Genomic DNA, 26417 nt, shown 5'->3' on the forward strand with positions numbered 1-26417 from the left:
CTTGCATGTTTTTAGGTGACCAAATACTTATTTTCCACCATAATTTGCTAAATAAATCTTACCAAATCAGACACGGTGATTTTCTGAATTTGTTTTCTCATTTTAACTCTCATAGCTGTGGTGTACCTATGATGTCAGTTACAGGCCTTTCTCATCTTTTTAAGTGGGAGAACTTGCACAATTGGTGGCTGACTAATTACTTCCCCCCCCCCCCACTGTATAAATGGAAGACATTTAACTGTTTAGTTTTGCTTGAATTAAAGATGATGTCCCGTGTTGCAAAACCAAGGGGTCTCCTTCTCATTGTTTCTTCTAGCTACTTACAAGCCATCTCTGGGTATAGAAAACTCCTTGCAGTCAACCACATGGCATAAAACAGACAGAGGCAAGTTGAAACAGATCACACCACAACTACGGTAACAAAGATTTCCGAGGGAGACGAGGAATAGACTGAACAATGGGCCACAGAGGCCGACTACTGACAGCAGCTCATCCAGAATTTCTGTCTCTTTTGTAGATCATGGGCAAGAGGGGTTTAGGCACCAAAATAACTCACCTTAATGAAAAAGACTCAAATGAGAAAATAACTTTTTTGACAGTGTAGCAGATTTATTAAATACAGTGGGAAGCTCAGATTTTATTACAGTTTTCTTTTAATAAATAAAAATAAGATTTTTATGTAAGATGTATTGGTTTTGAACATTTAAAAATTATAATGCCAAGAACCTAAATGGAGTGCTAATCACTAAAGAAACAATCAAATCTAAAAAAAATATCAATAAAGTAAAATTATTTTAACTCTTATACATCCAAGCCTTTGTTACCATTTTATGTAGGCAAAATGGATGTGAAAATGTGTCTAAGTATGCCTGGCAACAGTTCTTACTCCAGTCTAGGACCGAAGTAAGATTTGCGGCATAAAGAACTGCAGCCGCTAGTCATTGATTTTACAAGAAAGGGTCACCACACACCCCTGTCCAGTCCCAGCTCTGCCCACTTTGTCAGAGCTGGAAAAAAATGGCATCTAAACTCCAAAAGTAGCAAAATTTTAGGGCCAAAATTAGGAAACCTTTCAGAGTTGTAGCATAAAAGCTTTGCGGCATCTTTCTCAAAGAGTTTATTGTTCCCTTTGCTTCCAGATTAACTCAATAGTTTGGGAAAAGTTTTGCAAAACATATACTACCTATTTTAAGTGATACCCCAAAGTTTCTTTTGCTTAGGATTCACAGTATTTTGCTCTACAGCGTGAAGAATTTCAGATGTGAAATTTTGTTTCAGATGAAGCATTACAATTGAGTGAAATTGTATCATTCATTATCCAAAGTCATTGTTAGATACAGTACCTGTCGATTCATATCTACTGTACCTAATGTGTTTCATATTTCGTGCTTCTTTTATGCTAATAACTTGTGATACGCCTAGTAAGCTTGCTCAGCAAGATGCAGTATGCCCAATAATTTCACAGCATTAAGTAATTACCCAGCAATATCGAACATACTAGTAATTTCTCAGCAAGATATGGTAACTAGTAAACTCCCAGGAGGTTGCTCACTCATCCATTAGCTCATATTGTATCACAGTCAAAGCTTCACAGCTGCCTTCCTCATGTGTCCTGACAGTGACCTTTTCTCCTGTTATGATATTTTACTTTCCTAAGTGTTCATTTCAGAATTGCCGTAGCAAAAATTAGCAATGTCCTCCACAGCTATTTACCTGGACCTCGCAAGGGCACACATTATCAATCACTTACACAGCTAAGAATAAATATGGAACCTACCGTAGAGCCTCAGATAATAAAGGTTATAAAAACACTTAAGCATGAGAACAGGATATTCGAGAGAAATGTCCTTCGTAAGAGAATTCAAGCATTCCATCGGGAGTTTAAAGGACTTCTTTTTAAAAGAAATCTTCAAAAATGTAATCCTGTTATGTTTATCTTTTCAAGAGGACCTCGGCTCTTCTGACTTGTCTGTGTTAGTAAATATTTGTGTTCTCCATGAAATAACAATTGGAGCACCTTTTTGCAGTTCCCCTGTTGCAAATAGTCAATTTGGTGTTACCATTCTGACCATGTCAGCACTGATTGGACCGTGTCAATGCATAAAGGACACACTCCATTGAGCGGAGAGTAAAACCACTGTCAACTTTTATCTTTTCGGAGAAACAAGATGAGGCAGAGCTTTAAGACAACACGGCTCGCAATAATGCTGTCTTAGGCCAGTCTCACACGTCCAGATAATTCCGGTACCGGAAAAATCGGTACCGGAGTTATCCGTGTCCGTGTGCTCACATGGCACATCAGTATGGCACATGTGCGGCAGCCATGTGCCGCCCGTGTGCCGACTGAGTACCACACGGACTGTGCAGGAGACAGCACTAGAGTTAAGCGCTGTCCCCAGCGTGTGGTGCTGAAGCCGCCATTCATTCCTTCTCTCCAGCAGCGTTCGCTGGAGAAAAGGAATGAAAAATCATGTTTTTTTTATTTTTTTTGTTTTTAAAATAAAGTTCCCGGTCAGCTCCCACCTCCCACCCCCTGTGCGCCCGCCCCGCTGGCATTAAAATACTCACCCAGCTCCCGCGATGCTTCCTCTCAGCGCTGCAGCTTGTCCTGCATGAGCGGTCACGTGGTACCGCTCATTACAGTGATGAATATGCGACTCCACCCCTATTTTTTTACAAAAAAATTTAAAAAACATGATTTTTCATTCCTTCTCTCCAGCGAACACTGCTGGGGAGAAGGGATGAATACCAGCTTCAGCACCACACGCAGGGGGGACAGCGCTTAACTCCAGTCCTGTCTCCTGCACGGTCTGTGTGGTCCTCGGTTGGCACACAGACGGTACAGGGACAGCATCCATGTGCGGTACATGTTGACACACACCCATTGACTTTAATGGGTCTGTGTGATCCGTGCGCTCCCACGAACACTGACATGTCTCCCTGTTTTTCAAACGGACACACAGTCTGTGAAAACACACTGACATGTGCAGAGACACATTTATTTTAATGTGTCTACGTGAGTCAGTGTCTCCGGTACGTGAGAAAACTGTCACCACATGTACCAGAGCCACTGACGTGTGAAACAGACCTTAGAGCTCGCCCATGTGAGAGAATCAGCTCGATTAGGCTACTTTCACACTAGCGTCGGGCTCGGCCCGTCGCAGTGCGTCGGGTCGAGGTTACCGACGCTAGCGTTGTATACGCCGCACAACGGGTGCAGCGGATGCATTTTTCCAGCGCATCCGCTGCCCCATTGTGAGGTGCGGGGAGGTGGGGGCGGAGTTCCGGCCGCGCATGCGCGGTCGGAAAAAGCGGACCGTCGGCGGCAAAAAACGTTACATGTAGCGTTTTTTTGTGCCGACGGTCTGCCACAACACGGCGCAACCGTCGCACGATGGTTGCGACGTGTGTCAATCCGTCGCAATACGTTGCTTAATGTTAGTCTATGGGGAAAAAACGCATCCTGCAAGCACTTTTGCAGGATGCGTTTTTTCGGCCAAACGACGCATTGCGATGGATTGCAAAAAACGCTAGTGTGAAAGTAGCCTTATGCTAATGACACTGGACTCGCATGAACACATGCAAAATCACCACGCGTACAACAAGGGGGGCGCTATGGGCGGAGCGGGGTATCCGCTGAATCCAAAGCGCAGGGAATCCTGAACATGGAGACATAGGCTAAAACATTATTTTTGTATGTTGTATTTTTAGAAGTGAAACAGGCAGTAAAATTCATACATATCTACGTCCATGCAATACATTTTCCATACATGTGTAAACATAAATAAATAAAATTTGTAGGCATCATAACACACATATATATATATATATATATATATATATATATATATATATATATATATATATATATATATATACTGTATATTCACATATGTTTATTGTCACTATCATTTACTTGTGTTAGTTTATTGAAGGTATTGTGCGTGAGTTGAGTTATAGTAATATTGCAGCATATGTTGTAGATTGCGAGGGAGCGCTCAGTAGGTCACTTCTCTTTTTATTCTCTGTATACTGGATATTTCTGTTTCTGCTTGAGCACATATTAGTTCCGCTTGATCCCAAGCATGCGCCTGTCTCTGCAGAGCTGTCTGCCTATGAGAGAGCAATATGTTTAGAACATATTGCTCTGCTCCAGGAGAACATAATGCCCTGGATACCAAGCAAATAAAATAGCCTAGTGGACATGAGAGAAGATCTCTCTGAAATATTCCTGAAAATATTGCAGCACAACCACAGCACAAAGTGAAAAATAGCAAAATAAATGTTCCATCTGCATTCCTATATGATTTGAACTCTTACACATGAAGGTCAGTGAGACATCCCTATTCTATAACCTCATATTGTGATGTGGTCAAATCTTTCCAATAGAAAAATCAAGGATTGAATTATTTCAAAGACATTTTTAGACACGTTGGAAAATCCATTTACCGCATGTTCATAGAATAAGTTTCTAGTTTGGATTGATCATCAAAAAAAAATTATTGCAGCTTGTATGGCACTGCTGGATTTAAGGGCTGAAAAGGAGGCCCAGGAAGTTTACCTGTGCAGGAATGTGCAGGAATAGGCTTTTTCGGCATGTTTTATCATTGGCATATCTGTGCACTATGGCAAAATTAACCATGGGGTGTTTAAACATTTGATGATAATTTACTCCTTGCGTACGAAGAACTTCCACTGTCAACAGTAAAGGTTCATTGCCTAGCACTGTTAAATACAATTCCAACTCTGTTCGATAAAAGGTACTACTATCCAGCCAAGTGTAAGCTCTGCAAGCAATAAGAACTATTGAGGACAGTAGCAGTCATAGTTATATAGAGTATTTGTTTATTATTGCAACAAGTAGAGTATCAGCCTTGAGGCCATTAGAAAATGAATAGTATAATAGAATTGTGTTAAGTATCATACAGAATAAATGGGGTTAAATGGAAATTTGAAAAAAATGTAAAATACTTATGCAAGTATTTCTAAAAAGGGAAACATTACATGGCATGCTATGCTCACAATGTATGGGTACACTGACAAAGAACTCACCAGGAAGAGAGCATGTGGATAACACATAGTCATGCACTAAGAGGTGTATATTTAAGTCTGAAGGGTTGTGTAGCTGTACCCAATATCCGGGTGGCATATGTACAGTGATTTGGGTAACATGGGAGGTGTGTTAGGCCAAGAAGGGAAGAGAAGACTAGATAGTGGACTGTGGATCAAAAGAGATCTAGGAGAGTAGTCATGGCCCTGGAGATTTGGGAAGTACTAGTAAAGGCAGATGAGACTGGAGTAGTACTTTGGTTCAACAGAAAAAGGGGATGTGGCTACAGTCAGTCAGATTGTAGGTCCATCAAAAGGTACATGAAGAGGCCATGCCTGCCAAAAGAACAGAAGCTTAACTTTAAGGGAGACAAGGTGGAGTTACCAGAGCAGAAGGTCTTTATGGACTGTGTGCTTCAGTGGTCACCCAGCTGGAACAAGTGTATAAACAAAACCAGCCCAGGGGTGTTGGACACACTGGTGTTTGCTAACCCATTTCCAGAATCAGAGAACGAATCAGTGCATAATTATGAAAGGCATTTAGGGCTGCTACTGACATGGGGAGAATTTGTGGCTCTGACCGTTTTGAAGGTTAATTATGAAATATTCCCAAGAAAACAGATATAGGTCAAATCCAGGCAATAGTCAGCTGCATTTTTAAATAGACCGCATACATCAACATACAGTGCCTTGCGAAAGTATTCAGCCCCCTGGAACTTTTCAACCTTTTCCCACATATCATGCTTCAAACATAAAGATACCAAATGCAAATTTTTGGTGAAGAATCAATAACAAGAGGAACACAATTGTGAAGTTGAACGAAAGTTATTGGTTATTTTACATTTTTGTGGAAATTCAAAAACTGAAAAGTGGGGGGTGCAATATTATTCAGCCCCTTTACTTTCAGTGCAGCAAACTCGCTCCAGAAGTTCATTGTGGATCTCTGAATGATCCAATGTTGTCCTAAATGCCTAATGATGATAAATATAATCCACCTGTGTGTAATCAAGTCTCTGTATAAATGCAACTGCTCTGTGATAGTCCCATGGTTCGGTTTGAAGCACAGAGAACATCATGAAGACCAAGGAACACAACAGGCAGGACCGTGATACTGTTGTGGAGATGTTTAAAGTCGGATTTGGATACAAAATGATTTCCAAAACTTTAAACATCCCAAGGAGCACTGTGCAAGCGATCATATTGAAATGGAAGGAGCATCATACCACTGCAAATATACCAAGACCCAACTGTCCCTCTAAACTTTCATCTCAAACAAGGAGAAGACTGATCAGATACTGTATGTGCAGCGCCCCAGAGTCCTGGTTGTTGCAGTAATGTCACTCTGCCACTAAGGGGAGTGATGTTACGTCTGATTGCACTAAAGGAGTTCACCTGACCAGGTATCACACACACACACTACACTTCACACTCCGGCCACCAGGGGGAGTGGTTCTATCTAGTAGGCCACTCCTCACACTCTGGTAAAACTGGGGGTTGGACAGGAAGTTAGGAAGAAAGTAGCTGGGAAGAGCTAGAGAGAGGACCTGTCAGGGGTGGGATCCTGGCAGAGTCCTAGAAAGGGACAGATCGTCACGGAGTTGTGCCTGTGCCTTACAGCGGCAGACTCCTAAAAAAGGACAAGAAGCGAGGTTTATTGTGAAGAAGTGAGGAACGGAAATACAGCAAAAAGGAGATAATACCAGAAGGAGTCGTGCCTCAAGATCAGCAACATCCTTCTGAGGCGCGTAGCCGGTGGCCGGAATGCCGAGAAAGTAAGAGACTCCATGCATTACTTTAGACTACGGCCGGGCAGTTAACCATAGGTTGGCTGTCTCACCATTACACCTAATGAAGACAATGGAGGCAAACTGTGGGAGAGGGGCGTCCCTAGGGTCCCTATAAAATAGCTCCAGGCCTACCCCGTCATACGGGTGCGTCCTAGCCATATCATCTGGGGGACGGAGAGAGAGAGAAAGAACAGAAATAGACTCGACAGTTGTGAGGACTATCCCGTGGTGTTCAGCAGGGAAGTACTACAACACACAGGCGCTAGAAGGTAGACACTGATTTCCACCTGCAAAGGGAACTCTGGATGTGCCTTCGGACCGGCCGGTCTCAGCCAGCCCTGTTAACAGTGCTCTGGATTGCGGATCCTGAAGCCTTCAGTAAAGAGGTAAAAGAGACTGCAACCCTGTTTCCTCGTTATTCACCACCACCTACACCACGCACCATTATCTCCTCTTTCATTGGACGCCCCTTAGCAGGGTCACGGACCGGGTCTAGCCACCGTGACGACCCCAGAACTGAGACAGAGAGGCCCGGTACCGAGTACCCCGTGGCCCTGCATCTGGGGGTGATCCATATGCAGCCAAGAAGCCCATGATCACTCTGGATGAACTGCAGAGATCTACAGCTGAGGTGGGACAGTCTGTTCATAGGACAACAATCAGTCATACACTGCACAAATCTGGCCTTTATGGAAGAGTGGCAAGGAGAAAGCCATTTCTCAAAGATATCCATAAAAAGTGTCATTTAAAGTTTTCAACAAGCCACCTGGGAGACACACCAAATATGTGGAAGAAGGTGCTCTGGTCTGATGAAACCAAAATCGAACTTTTTGGCAACAATGCCAAACGATATGTTTGGCGTAAAATCAACACAGCTCATCACCCTGAACACATCATCCCCACTGTCAAACATAGTGGTGGCAGCATCATGGTTTGGGCCTGCTTTTCTTCAGAGAAGGTGGTTAAAATTGATGGGAAGATGGATGGAGCCAAATACAGGACCATTCTTGAAGAAAACCTGTTGGAGTCTGCAAAAGACCTGAGACTGGGATAGAGATTTGTCTTCCTACAAGACAACGATCCCAAACATAAAGCAAAATCTACAATGGAATGGTTCACAAATAAACTTATGCAGGTGTTAGAATGGCCAAGTCAAAGTCCAGACCTCAATCCAATCGAGAATCTGTGGAAAGAGCTGAAAACTGCTGTTCACAAACGATCTCCATCAAACCTCACTGAGCTCGAGCTGTTTGCCAAGGAAGAATGGGCAAGAATTTCAGTCTCTTGATGTACAAAACTGATAGAGACATACCCCAAGTGACTTGCAGTTGTAATTGCAGCAAAAGGTGGTGCAACAAAGTAGTAAGTTGAAGGGGCCAAATAATATTGCACGCGCCACTTTTCAATTTTTGAATTTCTACAAAAATGTAAAATAACCAATACATTTCATTCAACTTCGCAATTGTGTTCCACTTGTTGGTGATTCTTCACCAAAAATTTACATTTGGTATCTTTATGTTTGAAGCATGATATGTGGGAAAAGGTTGGAAAGTTCAAGGGGGCCGAATACTTTCGCAAAGCACTGTATGTAGCCTACTGCCTGGGTGAACCTACAGACGAGCTTGCAAACTATGAATAATGCCGTGAAGTTTGGATGAGGAAAACTAGGTCAGGCAGCAGTCTGCATGTAATAATGATGTTTTTTAAATGTTATATGTGCATTTTTTTCTCAACTTTGTGATTGTAACCAATAAATGTACCTTTCTAAGTAGTAAGAGTGCACTATGGCCACTTGTTGACCCAATACATGACCTGATGTTATGAAACAACCATAGAAACATCTGAGATTGCTATTAATAATCATGGTGGAGAAAGTGGACGTACGCCACCACAGTGTTTCTTTACTATACAGTATTTATCCTTATGTGAAAGGTAAGTCTTTTATACAACCATGTGTGAGGCAGTGAGGGGAACTATATGCGAGGGTCAGTATGTATCCCCCAGGATGCACCTAGAAGCATATTGAGGCCGCTGGAGTGCATTGTAGTCACAGGCATAGCTATGGTTGCAGTGCAGAATAAAAGTACGTTTGGTCTTGGACAAGCAATTTGGCCAAAGCAGATTTTAAAAAAAAACCTGGCATGGGCTTTTATTTTTGGAGTGAACTGCAGGATGATAGTGGGGCGGTTCACTTCCTCCAGCCGGGCATTACAAGTGGCTCTTGGCCACAGTTTCCATTTTAAAACCCTGCAGCAAATGGTTTGGTGTGTCATTGTTTGTTTGCAAGCTGCAGAGCAGGTGGCTCTGCAACATCAAGCTTGTGTGAAGTTGACACAGAGTCAAGTGGTGCAGTCCCTATGGCAACCGGTCTCGGATACGGACTGGTTTGATGCCCCGGCAGTGATCCAGAGGATACCGTTAGCGCTTTTCATTTGTGAGTTTTTGTGGACATTAAATGCATTTGCTTTGAACTTTACTGGATCACTGCCTCATTACCGCACGGTGTGAACACCGCCGCACTACACATGTTTCTCCTGCATAATACCATTTGTGAGGAACCTTCACTGAAAGGTGGCATAAATTCAAAGAAAGTGAGACTGACCTGATGTGCAATATTGTGAGACAAAATTTTGTTTAAAATTTCTGAGGCAAAGTAAGCCTACTAATAGTTGGGGTAAACTTTCACTATATAGACTAATAATGTGCCAAATTTCTTAAACAACATGAACCACTGTGATAAATCTGGAGTATTTTAAGATGGTCTAGTCTAGGTTTGCACTGTCTAAGAATTAGACAGCATTGATAAATACGCCCCATTGTGTTTTTCAGTCATGTGAACCTATGAAATCCAAGCTGTCAATCTTTTAAGTACAAATTAAAAAAAGTACTGTAATTTTCTTTGCAATGATTTTCATGCGAGATGCCCAATGTGCATAAATATGCCGTAATACACAGTACATATAGGTATAGTTTTAGAAATTAGCATTTTATCAATGGCATACTGTAAGATGCAAAGTATTCCGCTATGTAAACTCCAGTTTTATTTTTGTCTTGTACCATATCTCAACAGGAAGCTAATATTTAAGTTATTAAAGAGTGCCTCTTACAGGGAATGTTAGCATACTGAATACAAGTGAAAATTAATTTTCTCGACAAGCTTTACAAAGGCATCTAAGCTGTAATGCAGAACGGAAATTCACAGGCACTAATATAAATAGCTGCAGAGACGTTATTAATTTTGCCACGTCTTCCCCCTCCTTCCTGTTTTTCTCTAATGATTCTCACTCTCTCTTTATATATCCTATCATTCCCACACACAGCCCCGCTGCAAAGATTCATAGCAGAAATGTGGAGCAAAATGAAATGCCTCCCTTAAACAAGCTTGGATATAAAAATCCTCCATTGCATCCTATCCAGCAAGGGGAATTAGGCTAATAAGAGCTGCGGTGTAGAAGTACAAGATGTTCAGGCTGTGGAAGACCTCTGAGATTTAAATGCCTTTGATATGAAACATCACAGGTTTCTGGTTCATGTGTACCATCACAGCCATAGAGTAAATGGTTCCTACTTTCCCTTTTACTCATTTTAGTAATAAGGCCGGCTGTGTTGGCAGTGACCCATCCCACAAGAATCAAGTTTGCAGATATTCAGTAAGGAATTGCTGAAGTTTCATATCTGATTGACAGAATACAAGACAAAAGAGAATTTGAAATATATTGAATGTAAAAGCAATACAGGCCAGCTAAGTAATACCAAGGGCCTTTGCATAATTATTATTTTAATACCGCATATGCAGACAGGCCAAAATGCAAGCATGACAAAAAAAACAGAAAGGGTTTGCGAAAACATGAAAACTGATAAGATGGAACAAGTAAAAAGAATCTTTAAAGGAACACTAAACACAGAAAATCTATACAAATAAATGAATGAAATGTTCCCGCAATTTGCAACTTAATCTTTTCCTTTTATTGTATTCTATTTTGTCTCATATTACAATTAAAACTGAAAATATAAAAGAAATATAGAAGAATGTTGACCTTAGCCATGTCCTTCTCCTCCACCTCCTTATTCTCTTGCATGTTTCCACGTTCAGTATTAGACAGCGCTTTGGACGCAGCACATGTCTGGAACAAGTGTTCATTGAACCGTGCGGAGTCACCGCATCCCATACATTGGACGGTGATATTTATCATGTGGAGACGAAGCGTCACCGCAAGATAAATTGACATGCTGCAGTCTAGAAAGACGTGCCGCATGTCCGGTTACGCAGTGAAGCCGGAGGCGTCTGTCTACACATAGTGGAGATGGGATTTCTTCAAATCCCATCCACTATGCTGTAACATCTGGCCGCTGCGGGTTTGACTCTGCGGATGAACGCAGCATCCAACCCGCAGCGTTTACTGACCGTGGAAACAAACCCTAAGACAACTGGCTGCAGCAGAAGAAGCCTTTCTTCTATGCCCTGTTTGTAGTAGGACAAAAGACAGCCAAGCCAGGGACCGAGCCAAGATGATTATGAGCCTAATCTGCAACTGATCAGCAGGTGATCAACTCATGTGTTACCCGCAAGAATTTGTCATGGTTGACTGTTTCAGGATTATATACAAAATGCTGTAAGGGTACCGTCACACAGTACCATTTTGATCGCTACAACGGCACGATCCGTGACGTCGCAGCGATCGTATGATTATCGCTCCAGCGTCGTAGACTGCGGTCACACGTTGCAATCACGGCGCTGGAGCGATGCCGAAGTCCCCGGGTAACCAGGGTAAACATCGGGTTACTAAGCGCAGGGCCGCGCTTAGTAACCCGATGTTTACCCTGGTTACCAGCGTAAACGTAAAAAAAAACAAACAGTACATACTTACATTCCGGTGTCTGTCCCCGGCGTTCTGCTTCTCTCCACTGTGTAAGCGCCATAGCCGGAAAGCACAGCGGTGACGTCAGACGTCACCGCTGTGCTCGCTTTCTGGCTGGCCGGCGCTCACAGTGCAGAGAAGCTGAGACGCCGGAGGACAGACACCGGAATGTGAGTATGTACTGTTTGTTTTTTTACGTTTACGCTGGTAACCACGGTAAACATCGGGTTACTAAGCGCGGCCCTGCGCTTAGTTACCCGATGTTTACCCTGGTTACAAGCAAACACATCGCTGGATCGCTGTCACACACAACGATCCAGCGATGTCAGCGGGAGATCAAGCGACGAAAGAAAGTTCCATACGATCTGCTACGATGTACGATTCTCAGCAGGATCCCTGATCGCTGCTGCGTGTCAGACACTGCGATATCGTATGTATATCGCTAGAACGTCACGAATCGTACCGTCGTAGCGATCAAAATGGTACTGTGTGACAGTACCCTAAACTAGTGAACAGTGAGGACAACAATATTATTGCATAATTTAATCATTATTTTATAGATTTAGTGTTCCTGTACAGATAACATATCACCTATCATGATTTGCAGCAGGCATTTATTGTTGGACATACACTATATAATGATATTCTCACTGGGAATTTGTGTGATTACATTTTGGATTTCCTTGTATAGTGAATGAGGTAAAGGATTACTAGTATATCATATGACCAGGGCCAATGAGTACCCTCTGTTGATGCCTCCACCCCTAAGGGGTATGGCCTTTTTGGCAACATTCTAAGCATTTAACCACTTTTTGGCATTGTTTGCACAAACACAGCTCTGCCGGATTACCTGGCATAATTGGAAGTGTTAGTAAGTATGTCAGTGTAAAATAAGCATCCAGTGTTTTAACATACAGTATGATGCTCAACTAGCAGTGTCAAGAAAGGCCGTACTGGCCCATAGGGCCATCAGGGGAGGCCGACATGATGGGGTCACATGCAAAATCAGGGACACAAGAGGTTAATGGGCATTTACAGGGTAAAGTGTGCCGCGGGGAGTTTTTTGAATTGGTGAGGGGGAGGGACCCAGAGGGGCGGAGTGAGGGGGCTTTGGGCTGGGGGACTGCAGGGCAGTTATTGAAAAAACTGCCAAAGGACAAGTCAGTATTCGGCTGGAGCACGTAAATGCCTGCGGTCTGCCAGCAAGCGAAGCTCCAGCCTGCCGGCAGCATGGATGTGGAAGCACTCCTGCAGAGCCTCAGAGACGCAGCCAGCACGCAGGGGACTGCATGGCTGCAGCAAAATGTAAGCAGCCTTCTCCAGGGGGTGGCGAGCGGATATCCCCAGGTCCCCACCGGAGGGAGCCGGCTGTGGCGGTCCCGGCCGCCGGCACACTTAAGCCCCGATGTCCCCCCCCGGGCCCGACGCCGAGTTGGGAGCCCCTCCGGGGACCCTCCAGCTGTTGGCACGTGCCGCGGCATTGCTGGGTCCCGAGGGCGAGCTGGGAGGAATCCAGTCACGCGGCGGGGCCTGCAACAGGGGGAGGCAGCGCCTCCTCCTCAATATACAGACCACGCAGGGTGTCGGGAGCAGGAACGGCCGGAGCCACCGGGGCAGGTGAGCCGGCTCAGCATGTGACAGGCAGGCGAGACCATATACGGGGCCCTGATCCACAGGCGCCTCAGCGGGGGGCGCAACGCGGGCGGCTAACAGCTGGCCCTAGCAGCGCTGCCTTACCTGGCACAGCGCAGAGCAGCAGGGGGTCGAGCGTGGCACGAGTCCTCGGGCCGATGATCGGCGCTGCGCAGGCCCCATCTCCCACTTCCATGCGCAGGGACCACCAGCGGCAACAGTTCCCGGAAAATGCGGGCTCCCAGTCCACAGCACAGTCTTCTGCGGCTCTTCCGGTAACGCCAAGGAGAGCGTCATCGAGCAGCTCCTGCATGGATCATGGTGCACCAGACCACGACAGGAGGACGGAGGAGGAGAGGCAGCATCAGGCTACCGGACCGTCGGCTGCCAGGTCCACAGCGCTCGGGCAGCTTGGTGAGAACATCTCTTTTTTACCTTATTCCCCTTTGTTAACCTCGGCTGGTAGGGGTAGTCATAAGGGGGTCCCAGGGGGGTTAGCGGGGGATTAAATATGCTTATGAACGGTTTAAGAGACTTAGCTCTTCTGTGGGGGGCTGGGCAGTCTGCTGCTCCACCATCTACGGCATGGCTGGGGTGTACAGGTAGGAGCGTGGGGCAAGGGGGCATGTTTGGTGAGTTATCTAATGTGCAGGCTAGGGATCCATTAGCAGAGAATTTAAGGAATGAGAGCGGAGGGGACGATGCAGCCGTTTCTTCCGCTACAGTATCAGTGGCCAGTCAGGTAGGAGACATGGAAAAGGAGAAGGAGGATACAGTGAGGTTAGACGATACAGCACGTGGAGAGGTATACGTCTGTTTTGAGGGCCCTTTAGGAGCTCATCTTAAAAACGAGACTAGGAAAAAAATATGGAAAGGGGAGTATGTGGAAATTTTTTCTTTATTGCCCCTAGAACGGTTTAATTTAGATAGAGTGAGAAGAGATGACTCTAAAAAAGAGGACAAGGAAAGGAGGAGGTACAGATTGATTCCGAGAACTTTTACAAATTGGCTGCAGGCATTTGCCATTTTGGCCAGTGTTATAGGAGAAAAGGCTCCCGAAAATTGTTCGGGATTATTCTGTTATATGTTGTGGATAAACTTGGCACACACGTGGTCAAATGAAAGTGAGATTTAATTGAAAGAGAGTACATACAATATTGATGTTTCGGTCTCAGATTAGACCTTCATCAATGTACCTCTCAGAGTATTTCACAGATTGACATTCTAATAGGAGATTAATCCCTCTGCTTGTGGCTGGTACAGCTATAAATAGCAGGCTACACTTGGTGCCGGTGCTGTGCTATGCGGACGCAGCATCCACCGCTCATCCTGAGTGTGATATTCTGTTATATGGACGCCATAGGGGAGGCTTATCGCGTTTACGGGGGTCAGGGGTGGTTGAGATATGACGAGCAATTTCTTCAGAGGAAGGCAGTTAGGCTTAACATTCGGTGGGATCATAAGGATATCGCTTTGTGGATGTGGGTGATGGTCCCATCCAGAGCGGCGCCTAGCACTCAGTCCTTTCCCGGGAGCGCAGGGGGCTATAGTCAGTCAGGACATCCAACGGCCATACAGAGGGGTTTGTGCTTCGCATTCAACGAGGGGGCGTGTAGATTTGGCGCAAAATGCAAATTTAAGCATGAGTGTACAATCTGTGGAGGAGCACACGGATCAGCTAAATGTTTCAGGGGAAACAGACAGAGAGGAGCGGAGGGATCTGAAAAAAGAGGTGACGCCAATTCGGCTGGGAGAGATGGTACACTACCTAAATAGGTTCCCAGATAGGGTGGTAGCTAGGTTGTTGGAAGATGGTTTCAGGGATGGTTTTAGAATCCCGTCAGTTGATACGGAAGTAAATTTGTCCAAGAAAAATTTAAAGTCAGCGCAGCAATTTCCTGAGGTTGTGTCGGAGAAGTTAGAGAAGGAAGTCAGTTTGGGTAGGATGGCAGGTCCGTTTGCTTGTCCTCCTTTGCGGAACTTAAGGGTATCGCCATTAGGTATAGTCCCTAAGAAGGAACCCAACAAATTTAGGATGATACATCATCTGTAGTGTTGAGCGATACCGTCCGATACTTGAAAGTATCGGTATCGGAAAGTATCGGCCGATACCGGCAAAGTATCGGATCTAATCCGATACCGATACCCGATACCAATACAAGTCAATGGGACTCATGTATCGGACAGTATTCCTGATGGTTCCCAGGGTCTGAAGGAGAGGAAACTCTCCTTCAGGCCCTGGGAACCATATTAATGTGTAAAATAAAGAATTAAAATAAAAAATATTGCTATACTCACCTCTCCGACGCAGCCTGCACCTTACCGAGGGAACCGGCAGCGTTGTTTGCTTAAAATTCGCGCTTTAACTTCCTTACGCGAAGTCCCGGCTTGTGATTGGTCGCGCGCCGCCCATGTGGCCGGGACGCAACCAATCACAGCAAGCCGTGATGTAATTTCAGGTCCTTCAGGATTTTAAAATTACGTTCCGGTGTTTTAAAATGCGCGCGTCTCCTGCCTCCCGTGACGTCACGGCTTGTGATTGGTCGCGTCGCCCATGTGACCGCGACGCAACCAATCACAACGCCGGAACGTAATTTTAAAATCCTGAAGGACCTGAAATTACGTCACGGCTTGCTGTGATTGGTTGCGTCGCGGTCACATGGGCGACGCGACCAATCACAAGCCGTGACGTCACGGGAGGCAGGAGATGCGCGCATTTTAAAATGCGCGCGTGTCCAGCCTCCCGTGACGTCACGGCTTGTGATTGGTCGCGTCGCCCATGTGACCGCGACGCAACCAATCACAACGCCGGAACGTAATTTTAAAATCCTGAAGGACCTGAAATTACGTCACGGCTTGCTGTGATTGGTTGCGTCCCGGCCACATGGGCGGCGCGCGACCAATCACAAGCCGGGACTTCGCGTAAGGAAGTTAAAGCGCGAATTTTAAGCAAACAACGCTGCCGGTTCCCTCGGTAAGGTGCAGGCTGCGTCGGAGAGGTGAGTATAGCAATATTTTTTATTTTAATTCTTTATTTTACACATTAATGTTGTTTCGATACCGATACCACAAAAGTATCGGATCTCGGTATCGGAATTCCGATACAGCAAATATCGGCCGATACCCGATACTTGCGGTATCGGAATGCTCAACACTAATCATCTGTCATTTCCCAGGGGGTCGTCTGTAAATGATGGCATTGATCCGCAATTGTGCTCAGTGGTGTATACTTCTTTTGATGCAGCCATGCATTGGGTGCGGGTGTGCGGACAAGGTGCCAAGTTAGCAAAGACTGATATCGAGGCAGCGTTCAGGCTGTTACCTGTCCATCCTGATAGTATGCATTTGTTGGGTTGCTATTGGAATGGAGGTTATTTTGTCGACCGCTGTCTTCCCATGGGGTGCTCCCTATCTTGTGCATATTTTGAAGCATTCAGCACTTTTTTGGAATGGGTGATAAAAGACGTGTCAGGTTTAAATGCATGTATACATTATCTTGATGATTTCTTGTTCATAGGGGCGGCTCAGACTGCTGAATGTTCAATATTATTGCATTCAATGGAGAAGATTGCCAAGAGTTTTGGGGTCCCATTAGCGGCAGATAAGACAATGGGCCCAGTTACTGTTTTAAGTTTTTTAGGTATTGAAATTGACACGATGGAAATGGTTTGCAGATTACCAGAGGAGAAAGTTGGCGCGCTGTGAGAGGAAGTATTTAAGGCGCACAGGGCGAAAAAACTGAGATTACGTGAAGTGCAGTCGTTGTTGGGAAAGTTGAACTTCGCTTGTCGGATCATGCCGATGGGCCGAGCATTTTGCAGGAGGCTATCACTGTCAACAGCAGGTGTAAAATCTCCCGTTCATTTTATTAGATTGAGAAAAGAGTTACGGGATGATCTGGCAGTTTGGGCGAGATTTTTGGAGGATTATAATGGTAAGTCCATTTGGATTGAACCGGTGATAGACGCGGATGCTTTGGGGCTTTTTGTCGCAGTGGTAGACAGACGCAGTTTCCGACTGTTTTTTCAGGGAGCTTGGTTGTTGGCGGAATGGCCTGAATTTTGGAAGGAGCAAGGTTGGACAGCGAATCGGGTATTGACGTCCCTGTTTCCAATTTTGGTGGCCTTGTCGTTATGGGGCAAGGTTATCATGAACAAAAAGATAAGTTTTCCATGCAGGTCAGAAAGCGAGGCGAGGGTGATGAATTCATTGTCAGCGGATTCCCCATTAGTGGTTAAAATTTTGCAACGTCTGGTTTTCTTGGGTTTATCGTATAATTTGTGGATTGTGGCCGAAGTCAGGTCAATGGAGTGTAACTCAGTCGTTGTCGCTCTTTCTCATCTCCAGGAGGACCGTTTTCGAGAGCTGGTGCCTCAAGCGGACTCAACAGGCATGGAGTGTCCGTCGGATTTGTGGAATCTTCCTGGCGGGCTTTAGAGGGTTTATTGGTGAACTCCTTATCCGATAGGTCCTGGAAGCAATATGATCATGCATGGGGGCGTGTGGGAGGAGTGGAAAGGTTGTTTAGGGGAGCGTTTACAAGATGAACCTAGATTGCTTTTGTTGATCAGTCACCTAAAAGAAAAAGGTTGGTCAGTCTCTAAATTGAACAAGCTGCTAGCAGGGTTAGCTTTTTGTTTTAAGGCCCGTGGTTCAAAAGATGTTACAAAATCGCTTTTGGTGGGCCAAGCGGTAAAAGGATGGAGAAAGGGTTGGAAAGTTCAGGATTTAAGGCACCCGGTTTCGTATGAGGTGTTGTTGGTTTTAGGTGCACAGTTGTTGACGGTTTGTGGATCACAATGAGAGATTGACCTTTTCAGAGTAGCATTCGCTTTAGCCTTTTTTGGTGCTTTTCGCCTTGGGGAATTGGTTAGCCCCTCCAAACTGAAGAAAGGGGGTGTACGGAGGGAAGATATTAATGTGTTTGGCAACAGAGTCGAGATATTACTGAGGTCCTATAAGACCGATGTCTGCGGTAAGGGTTGCAAAATAACGTTGTTTGCGGTTCCAGGTTCCATCATGTGTCCGGTGTCGTGCGCAAATAATTTCATTAGACACGGTGGTGTGTTATCCAACCCCTTTTTGATACACGAAGATGGGTCTTTTTTATCGCGATTCCAGTTTATCGCGGTGTTCAAACGGGGTTTGGCACCCGGGGGTGTTTCGCCTACGCATTACAGTGGACACTCGTTTAGGATTGGTGCGGCGACGGAGGCGGCAAGAAGAGGATTAGGTGAAGAAATGGTTAAGAGAATTGGTCGATGGGAATCGATTAGATTCAGATCTTACATCCGCCCGAATTTAGGGGATTAGTTTTCATGGGCTTCATAAAGTTTTTTCTTACTTACGGTTTTTGTTATTTATTTCAGGCGGTACATCCCGTTTGGTCTGGATTTTAGGCCATTCATTCGTGTTCTGGGTGGCGCTAAAGGCAGAAGTTCGGCCGGATGGGCGTCAGCTGGGGTTCCAGAGAGATTCCGCGACGTTGCGATGGATCGGGAAGCGCGGGATGGTTTGGAGTCGATTCTTGCCGGAATTTCACCGATTCGTACGCTTAGATCGAGCCCCAGATTTGGTGGTGGTTCACTTGGGCGGGAACGACGTGGGAAAAAGGCCATGCCGGGAGCTGATAAAGGACATAAAATTTGACATGCTGCGGTTGTGGGCGTCGTTCCCAAAGTTGATGGTGGTGTGGTCTGACATTGTTCCTCGAAAAGTGTGGCGGGGGGCAAGGTCGGTGGAAGGAATAAATAAGGCAAGAATCAAGGTGAACAGGGCAATTTCGCGCTTCATGTCACGAAATGGAGCTGTGGTTGTACAGCACGTTAATTTAGAATCAGGAAAAGGGGAATATTGGAGGTCAGATGGGGTTCACTTAAATGCGGTAGGGATGGACATGTGGTGTCTGGCCATCCAAGAGGGCATTGAAACCGGCCTCAGAGTTTGGAGGGACATAAATGTTTGAGGTGTCAGAACATTTATGCTGGTGGCGGGAGAGGGAGGTCCTCGAAGTTGGTGGAAAGGGCGATGGCGGATTACAGGGGGGGGATCTCTATTGGTCCTGGACTCCCCCGGAGTTGTTTACGAGGAAATGTGGTTGATCAGTCGGTGGAATGGATAATTTTGGGAATTGGTATTGGTTGGTTTTGGCCGGGCTGGTCATTAGCTGGCTCCGAGCTGGTGCTTTGCGGCTGGGGGTAAGACTAAGCCTGGAGGCCAAAAGGAATATCTATAATAGGAACACTGAAAATCCTTAATTTGTGGCTTCGAGGACCACCTCTTCCTAGTTTTTTTTTTTTTTATTTAATTGTGTAATTGTTTGTTAATAAAAGGCTGATGTGGCCATTTAATCCAAAACAGGTGTAATGTCATTATTTTTGGGTATTACAACGGATGTTACTATAGGGTGGGGGTGGGATGGATAAGATTTTGGGAATAAGGGGATAGTATCAGAGGCGCTGGTGAGTCAAGTGTACCCCAGACGTCAAATATTGATTAAATAACCGTTTCATATTGTGGGGCAAATGACAATGTAAAGCAGTGGTGCTATCGCCATACGCTGCACAGAAGCAGTGCTGTGCTATGCCATTGTAAATACAACCAAACGGTGTTGAAATAGCCCCGACATACAATGACTAAATAACATTATCTATATAAAACTATTATACCATTGAGATCCATTGTGTCAATGAGCCATGAGTTCCAGTTCTTTTGTGATACTCTCTTCAACAGTTGGTGGTCAAAGTGAAACTGTGCCACTGCACACACCACACATCTCAAAGTAATTTCTCTCTTATTGTGCATCATATATACAATATACACATAAAGATGTGTTCTTGGCATAATAAACTGGAGATGAGCAGATCAGGAAAAATTTCAATTGGCCTGTTCATGAGGATTTACCAACCAGTAAAATTGATTTTCAGACAAATTATTCTCTAGAAATGTAATGTCTCTTATTAGGCTCTGGGGTCTCAGAATAACAAACCCCAGAGCATAATAAACCTTAGATGTAAAAAATAGTAATAAAAATATACATATACTCATCTTATCACTCAGCTTCCCCCCTCCACCTCAGTGTCACCTGTCCAGTTCTCAATGCATCTTCGTATCACTGATGTGAGCGATAATTTCCACAGCATTCTCACGCTATACTGGGACTTAATGGTTCAACTCTACAAAGAGATAATCAGCCTGTGCATGAGATTTCATTTTGATGGTACAGTAAAATGCAATAAATAAGCCCTTAGTGTTTTAAAACATCTGCAGCAATCAGAAAAACCCTCTAACCCCTACACAACATTGGACATACCTATACATTATAGTTGGATAAGGGTTCCCAACCGATGACGTATAGGTCCGAAATGGCAATCATGTGTTACATTGAGTTTGGCTTACGTAATGATCGAAATCTACCTCTCACAGCCAGAGGTGATGCCCACATCGCCCCCGGGTGTTTAACCCCTTAAAGGCCGCAATTGATATTGATTGCAACATTTAGGAGGCTAGGAGAGGGACGGGGTTCCCTCTCCTATCTGTTTGGCGCCCTCTGCGGCATCATCACAAGGGCTTGCTCATCGTCATGGCAATCCGAGATCGTTATGACGACATCCAGGTCACCAAGCTACGGTAAGCCTGTGAGGCCGGCCTCACACTCAGCGTATATAAATAAGGTCTGTTTTTTACGGCCGTAATACGCAGAAAAGTCCCCAAAATAGTGATCCGTATGTCATCCGTAGGCAGGGTGTGTCAGCGTATTTTGTGCATGGCATCCTCCGTATGTAATCCGTATGGCATCCGTACTGCGATATTTTCTCGCAGGCTTGCAAAACCGACATCTAATGGATTTATGTGCTCAAATGTTCGTTAAAACATATATACAGTATGTATATATTGAGACACACATATATATATATATTCTGTATTTATATTTAATTCAGCGCGATATCTGTGAAAAGCCGGTAATTCAATTGCCGGCTTTTCATTTCTCCTACCCAAACCCGACAGGATATGAGACATGGTTTACATACAGTAAACAATCTCATATCCCTTTTTTTTTTGCATATTCCACACTGCTAATGTTAGTAGTGCGTATGTGCAAAATTTGGGCGCTGTAGCTGCTAAAATAAAGGGTTAAATGGCGGAGAAAATTGCGCGGGAGCCCACGCCACTTTTTCCGCAATTTAACCCTTTATTTTAGCAGCTACAGCGCCCAAATTTTGCACATACACACTACTAACATTAGTAGTGTGGAATATGCAAAAAAAAAGGGATATGAGATGGTTTACTGTATGTAAACCATATCTCATATCATGTCGGGTTTGTGAAGGAGAAATGAAAAGCCGGCAATTGAATTACCGGCTTTTCACTAACACCGCTGCGTATTTCTCGCAAGTCACACTGCTGGTCCGTGTGGAATCCGTATTTTTCTCGCCCCCATAGACTTTCATTGGTGATTTTTTTGCGCAATACGGTGACAAACGCAGCATGCTGCGATTTTCTACGGCCATACAAGACCGTATATTACGGATGCGTAATATACGGCAGATAGGAGCTGGGCCATAGAGAATCATTGGGCTGTGTAATGCGTATTTTACGGACGTAGTTTATGTGCTCATACGTCCGTAAAACTCGCTAGTGTGAGGCCGGCCTTAGACCATGCTCAGAGCTGTTGCATTGCAATGCATTATACCAGCGATCATAACGATCACTTAAAGTCCCATAGAAGGACTAAGTATAAAAGTATACAAAAAAGTTAAAAAATATAAATAAAATTGTTAAAATTACAAAATAAAAAAATTATACCCACAAACAAGTATTTTTATGTAAAAACAAAAATAAACCAAAAAAAGTATACGTGTTTGTTATCACAGTGTCCGGAACGGCCTCATCTATGAAACTGTCACACTAGCTAATCCCTTTTTAAACACTGTAAAAAAATAAATAAAAAACTATGCTTTTTCATTATACCGCTGAACAAAAAGTGGAATAAAACAAGATCAAAAAGATGAATGCAAATAAAAATGGCATTTCTGAAAAATCCATATTATCCCACAAAAAACAAGTCACCATGCAGCTCCACCAGTGGAAAAATCAAAAAGTTATAGCTCTAAGAAAACAGTGATGCAAAAACATTTTTTTTTCTCTAAAATACTTTTCATTGTGTTAAAGAGGCAAAACATTAAAAAAAATTATCTCGGTAATCGATCTAACACAAAAAATAAAGCTATGTTAACAATTTTACCACACACAGTATGGAATTAAATGGAATGACATTTTTTTGCATCCAAAATCAAGCCAAAAATGGCCGCATGCGTCACAAAACAATGTGTTTTTGCATGCGTTCTGCATGCGTTGTGCGTTGCGTCACCAACGCAACGCCCAACAGCGCAAATGTGAACGTAGCCTAAGGTGACGTTAACCCCAGTTAATAATGGAAAGGCTTCTATAAAGACGCCTATCCGTTATTAACCCCTCAAAAAAAATTGGCGTAGGCTCCAGCCCAATTTTCATGTCCAGAAAGGGAAAGCCAGCAACTGCAGGCTGCTAATTTGTAGCCAGGGAAGGGGTTAATCTTCCCAGGCTATGAGTATCAGCCCACAGCTGTCTGCGTGGCCTTACTGGCTATTAAAATAGGAGGACCCCAGAAAAAAAATGGCATGGGGTCACCCTATATTTTATAGCCAGAAAAGGCTACGCAGACAGCTGCGGGCTGATATTTATAGCCTAGAGAGGGGCCATGGATATTGCCCCCCCCCCCCCGGCTACAACTACCAGCCTGCAGCCGCCCCAGAAATGGCGCATCTCTAAGATGCGCCAAATCTGGCGCTTAGCCTCTCTCTTCCCACTCCCATGTAGCGGTGGGATATGGGGTAATAAGGGGTTAACGTCACCTTGACATTGTAGGGTGACGTTAACCCCAGTTAATAATGGAGAGGCGTCTGTAAGATGCCTATCCATTATTAACCCCAAATTACTGAACACAAAAAAAGACACAGGAAAAAGTATTTTAATATTCTAAATTTTATCATACTTACAAATCCCTTGATGATCTGTAGTCTTTTCCGACGTAGTCCATTAATATCGAGTGTCCCACGACGATCTGCCATGGAGAACAGCCACACCAGGAGATGTGACTGCTCTCCACGGCTGCACAAACACAATGACAGGAGCTAAAGCTCCTGCAGTGCGCCTGCGCATGCGCGCGAGTTTACCGGAGTTCAATGAACTCCGGGACTCTCGCTTTACGGCACTGCTGCGTGAGAGATTTCACGGCAGTTCAATTGCCGTAAAGTGAGCTTCCGGAGTTCATTTAACTCCAGGAAATGAACTGGCAGCTCCGATACACTGCAGGAGCGATTAACTCCTGCAGTGTATCACCGGAGGACGTCGTGGGACAACCTATACTATGGATTACGACGCAAAAGATTTATTTTTTTTAAATTTTGGGACAAGGATGATCGTGGATGGTGGCCTTCGGGGACGTATGTGGTGAGTATGTACTACATGTTATATGTTGTATGTAATGTATGTTTTATGTGTGTTAGTGTTTTTAACCCATTGTAGTCAGTCGCCTGACGATGGGACAACTCTCCCATCATCACATTTCGATGGGAGAAGTAGTCCCACCAGACGAATGACTACAATGAGTCACTACTGACACACAGACTATATGCATACCATACGCCTCACATCGATCCCCATCCGACAGTACGACTCCGCCCACACACTTCTTCCACATCACTGACGTCACTTCCGTCTGCTGCGGTTTTGACACCCAAATCCGCATAAAAACTGCAGATGGTTTTTACATCTGCAGTTTTTATGCGGATTTGACCCACAAAATGGGAGTCAATGGGTACAGAAACGCTGCAGTTCTGCACAAAAGAAGTGACATGCACTTCTTTGAAATCTGCAGCGTTTCTGCACGGATTTTTCTGCACCATGTGCACAGCTTTTTTTTTTTCACATTGATTTACATTGTTATGTAAATCACAGTGCAGTTCTGCAGCGTTTCAGCTGCAGAAAAAAACGCTGCAGAACTGCACTAAATCTGCATCGTGTGCACATACCATAGTGAATGGATCCTCTCGGGGGTTCCATCTGAATCACAGCATTCGGAGATTTAGATGGAAACACCAATGTAAGTGTTCATTGTAGAGCTCAGAATAAGTGTGATCGCAAATGTTATGTAATATGTTCCCAACAAAAGCTTCAACTCAATAAAAAAAAAAAGTCCCCACAATAAAAAAAAACAAGTCCTCACTCAGGCCTGTCATCTGTCAATGGAAATATAGGGAACGTCCACGTTACTGGTAGCACAAAGGCTCAGAAAAAGTGAAATGGCTCCTCACCCTCCAAAAGAACTCCTGACAATTCTGCTCTCCCAAATCCAAATGCCCCCTTCCTTTCTGAGCCCCACAGTAAGTCTAAACCACAGTTAGCATCCACGTTTGGTATTTCTGTAGCCATGAGAGCCTGCTTAATTTGTGAGTTCATGTCTTCAGAAGCACAAAATGAGCACAATGTGTGCGTACTTCAATGTATGGGCAGTATTGCCACGATCAGCAGAAATTTTGTGACAAATTTTGCTGCCATTTTTCCCAATTTCCCCATATGACAATGTAAAATCTGGGGCTAAAACAACATTTTTGTGGTAAAAATGTAATAATTTTTTCTTCACGGCCCAATTGTATAAAATTCTGTGATAAACATGTGGTGTCAATATGCTCACTGCACCCCTGGAAAAGTTAATTGAAAGGTGTAGTTTGTAATATTAGGTCACTTATGGGAGATTCTGCTATTCTTGCATCTTAGGGACTCAGCCATTGTGACATGGTACCCTCAAATCATTCCAGCAAAATGTGCATTACAATAAGATGCTCCTTCCCTTCTGAGGTTTGCACTGTGCCTCTAAAGTAATTTTTTACCACATATGAGGTATTGACATACACAAGAGAAATAGCTTAAAATACTTTGTGGTCCATTTTTTCCTATTATCCCTTTTGAAAATTGAAAACTGGAGGCCAAAGAAAATTTTAGTGGAAAAAATGGAAATTTTCCATTGACACGGCCCAATGTTATACAATTCTGTGAATCACTTGAGGGTTAAAAGTGCTCACTACAACCCCTAGATGGATTCCTCAAGAGGTGTGTTAGGTGTATGCGGATGCTTCCACATGCGTCGTTTTGACGATGCGGCGACCAGCGTAGAACGCAGCTTGTAGCAATTTTTTTTTCCGTATCGTCAAAATGACAAGCAAGCTGGGTACTAATCCAATAAGGAATAATAATGATAATTAGCAATTGGATAAAACTTAACCTTTAATAGGTTTATATAAAATACTCAAAATAGACCACACGACAAAACAAAATAGCAGGGAAAAGAAGGAACCCTTTTGTGTGAGTGAACCCTGACAAACACAGAATGGAAAGGAAGAAGAAATACTAAAAACATGCGTGTCTGACAGTACTATAGAATCGCTTGGGCTATGCGTATGGTAAGGACAACAGTTCCATAAACATCCTACCTCCTGCGCTCCATGTAGGACACACTTTGTCTATGACTGAGTATGATCAGTTTAGGTTCACAAGAAACTGACATTAAGTGACAATTGGGTTTAGTGCTCACTATACATGACCATTTTCACGATCTATCGCCACATATGCGTATTGATAATAAGATAGAATCGGTAATAATTGTAGTACATTCTTTATTGCCAATAAGATATTGACAAGAGCCCTTAGACATATGGGCATGAACTATAGAGATTTGGGACACAGCCCATTAGACATAAGATAATTGAGTGTGTCCTACATGGAGCGCAGGAGGTAGGTGTTTATGGAACTGTTGTCCTTACAAATACGCATAGCCCAAGCGATTCTATAGTACTGTCAGACACGCATGTTTTTAGTATTTCTTTTTCCTTTCCATTCTGTGTTTGTCAGGGTTCACTCACACAAAAGGGTTCCTTCTTTTCCCTGCTATTTTGTTTTGTCGTGTGGTCTATTTTGAGTATTTTATATAAACCTATTAAAGGTTAAGTTTTATCCAATTGCTAATTATCATCGTCAAAATGACGCATGCGGA

The sequence above is a fragment of the Ranitomeya variabilis genome, chromosome 5 (genome assembly GCF_051348905.1).
Source record: "Ranitomeya variabilis isolate aRanVar5 chromosome 5, aRanVar5.hap1, whole genome shotgun sequence".
NCBI classification, from domain to species: domain Eukaryota; kingdom Metazoa; phylum Chordata; class Amphibia; order Anura; family Dendrobatidae; genus Ranitomeya; species Ranitomeya variabilis.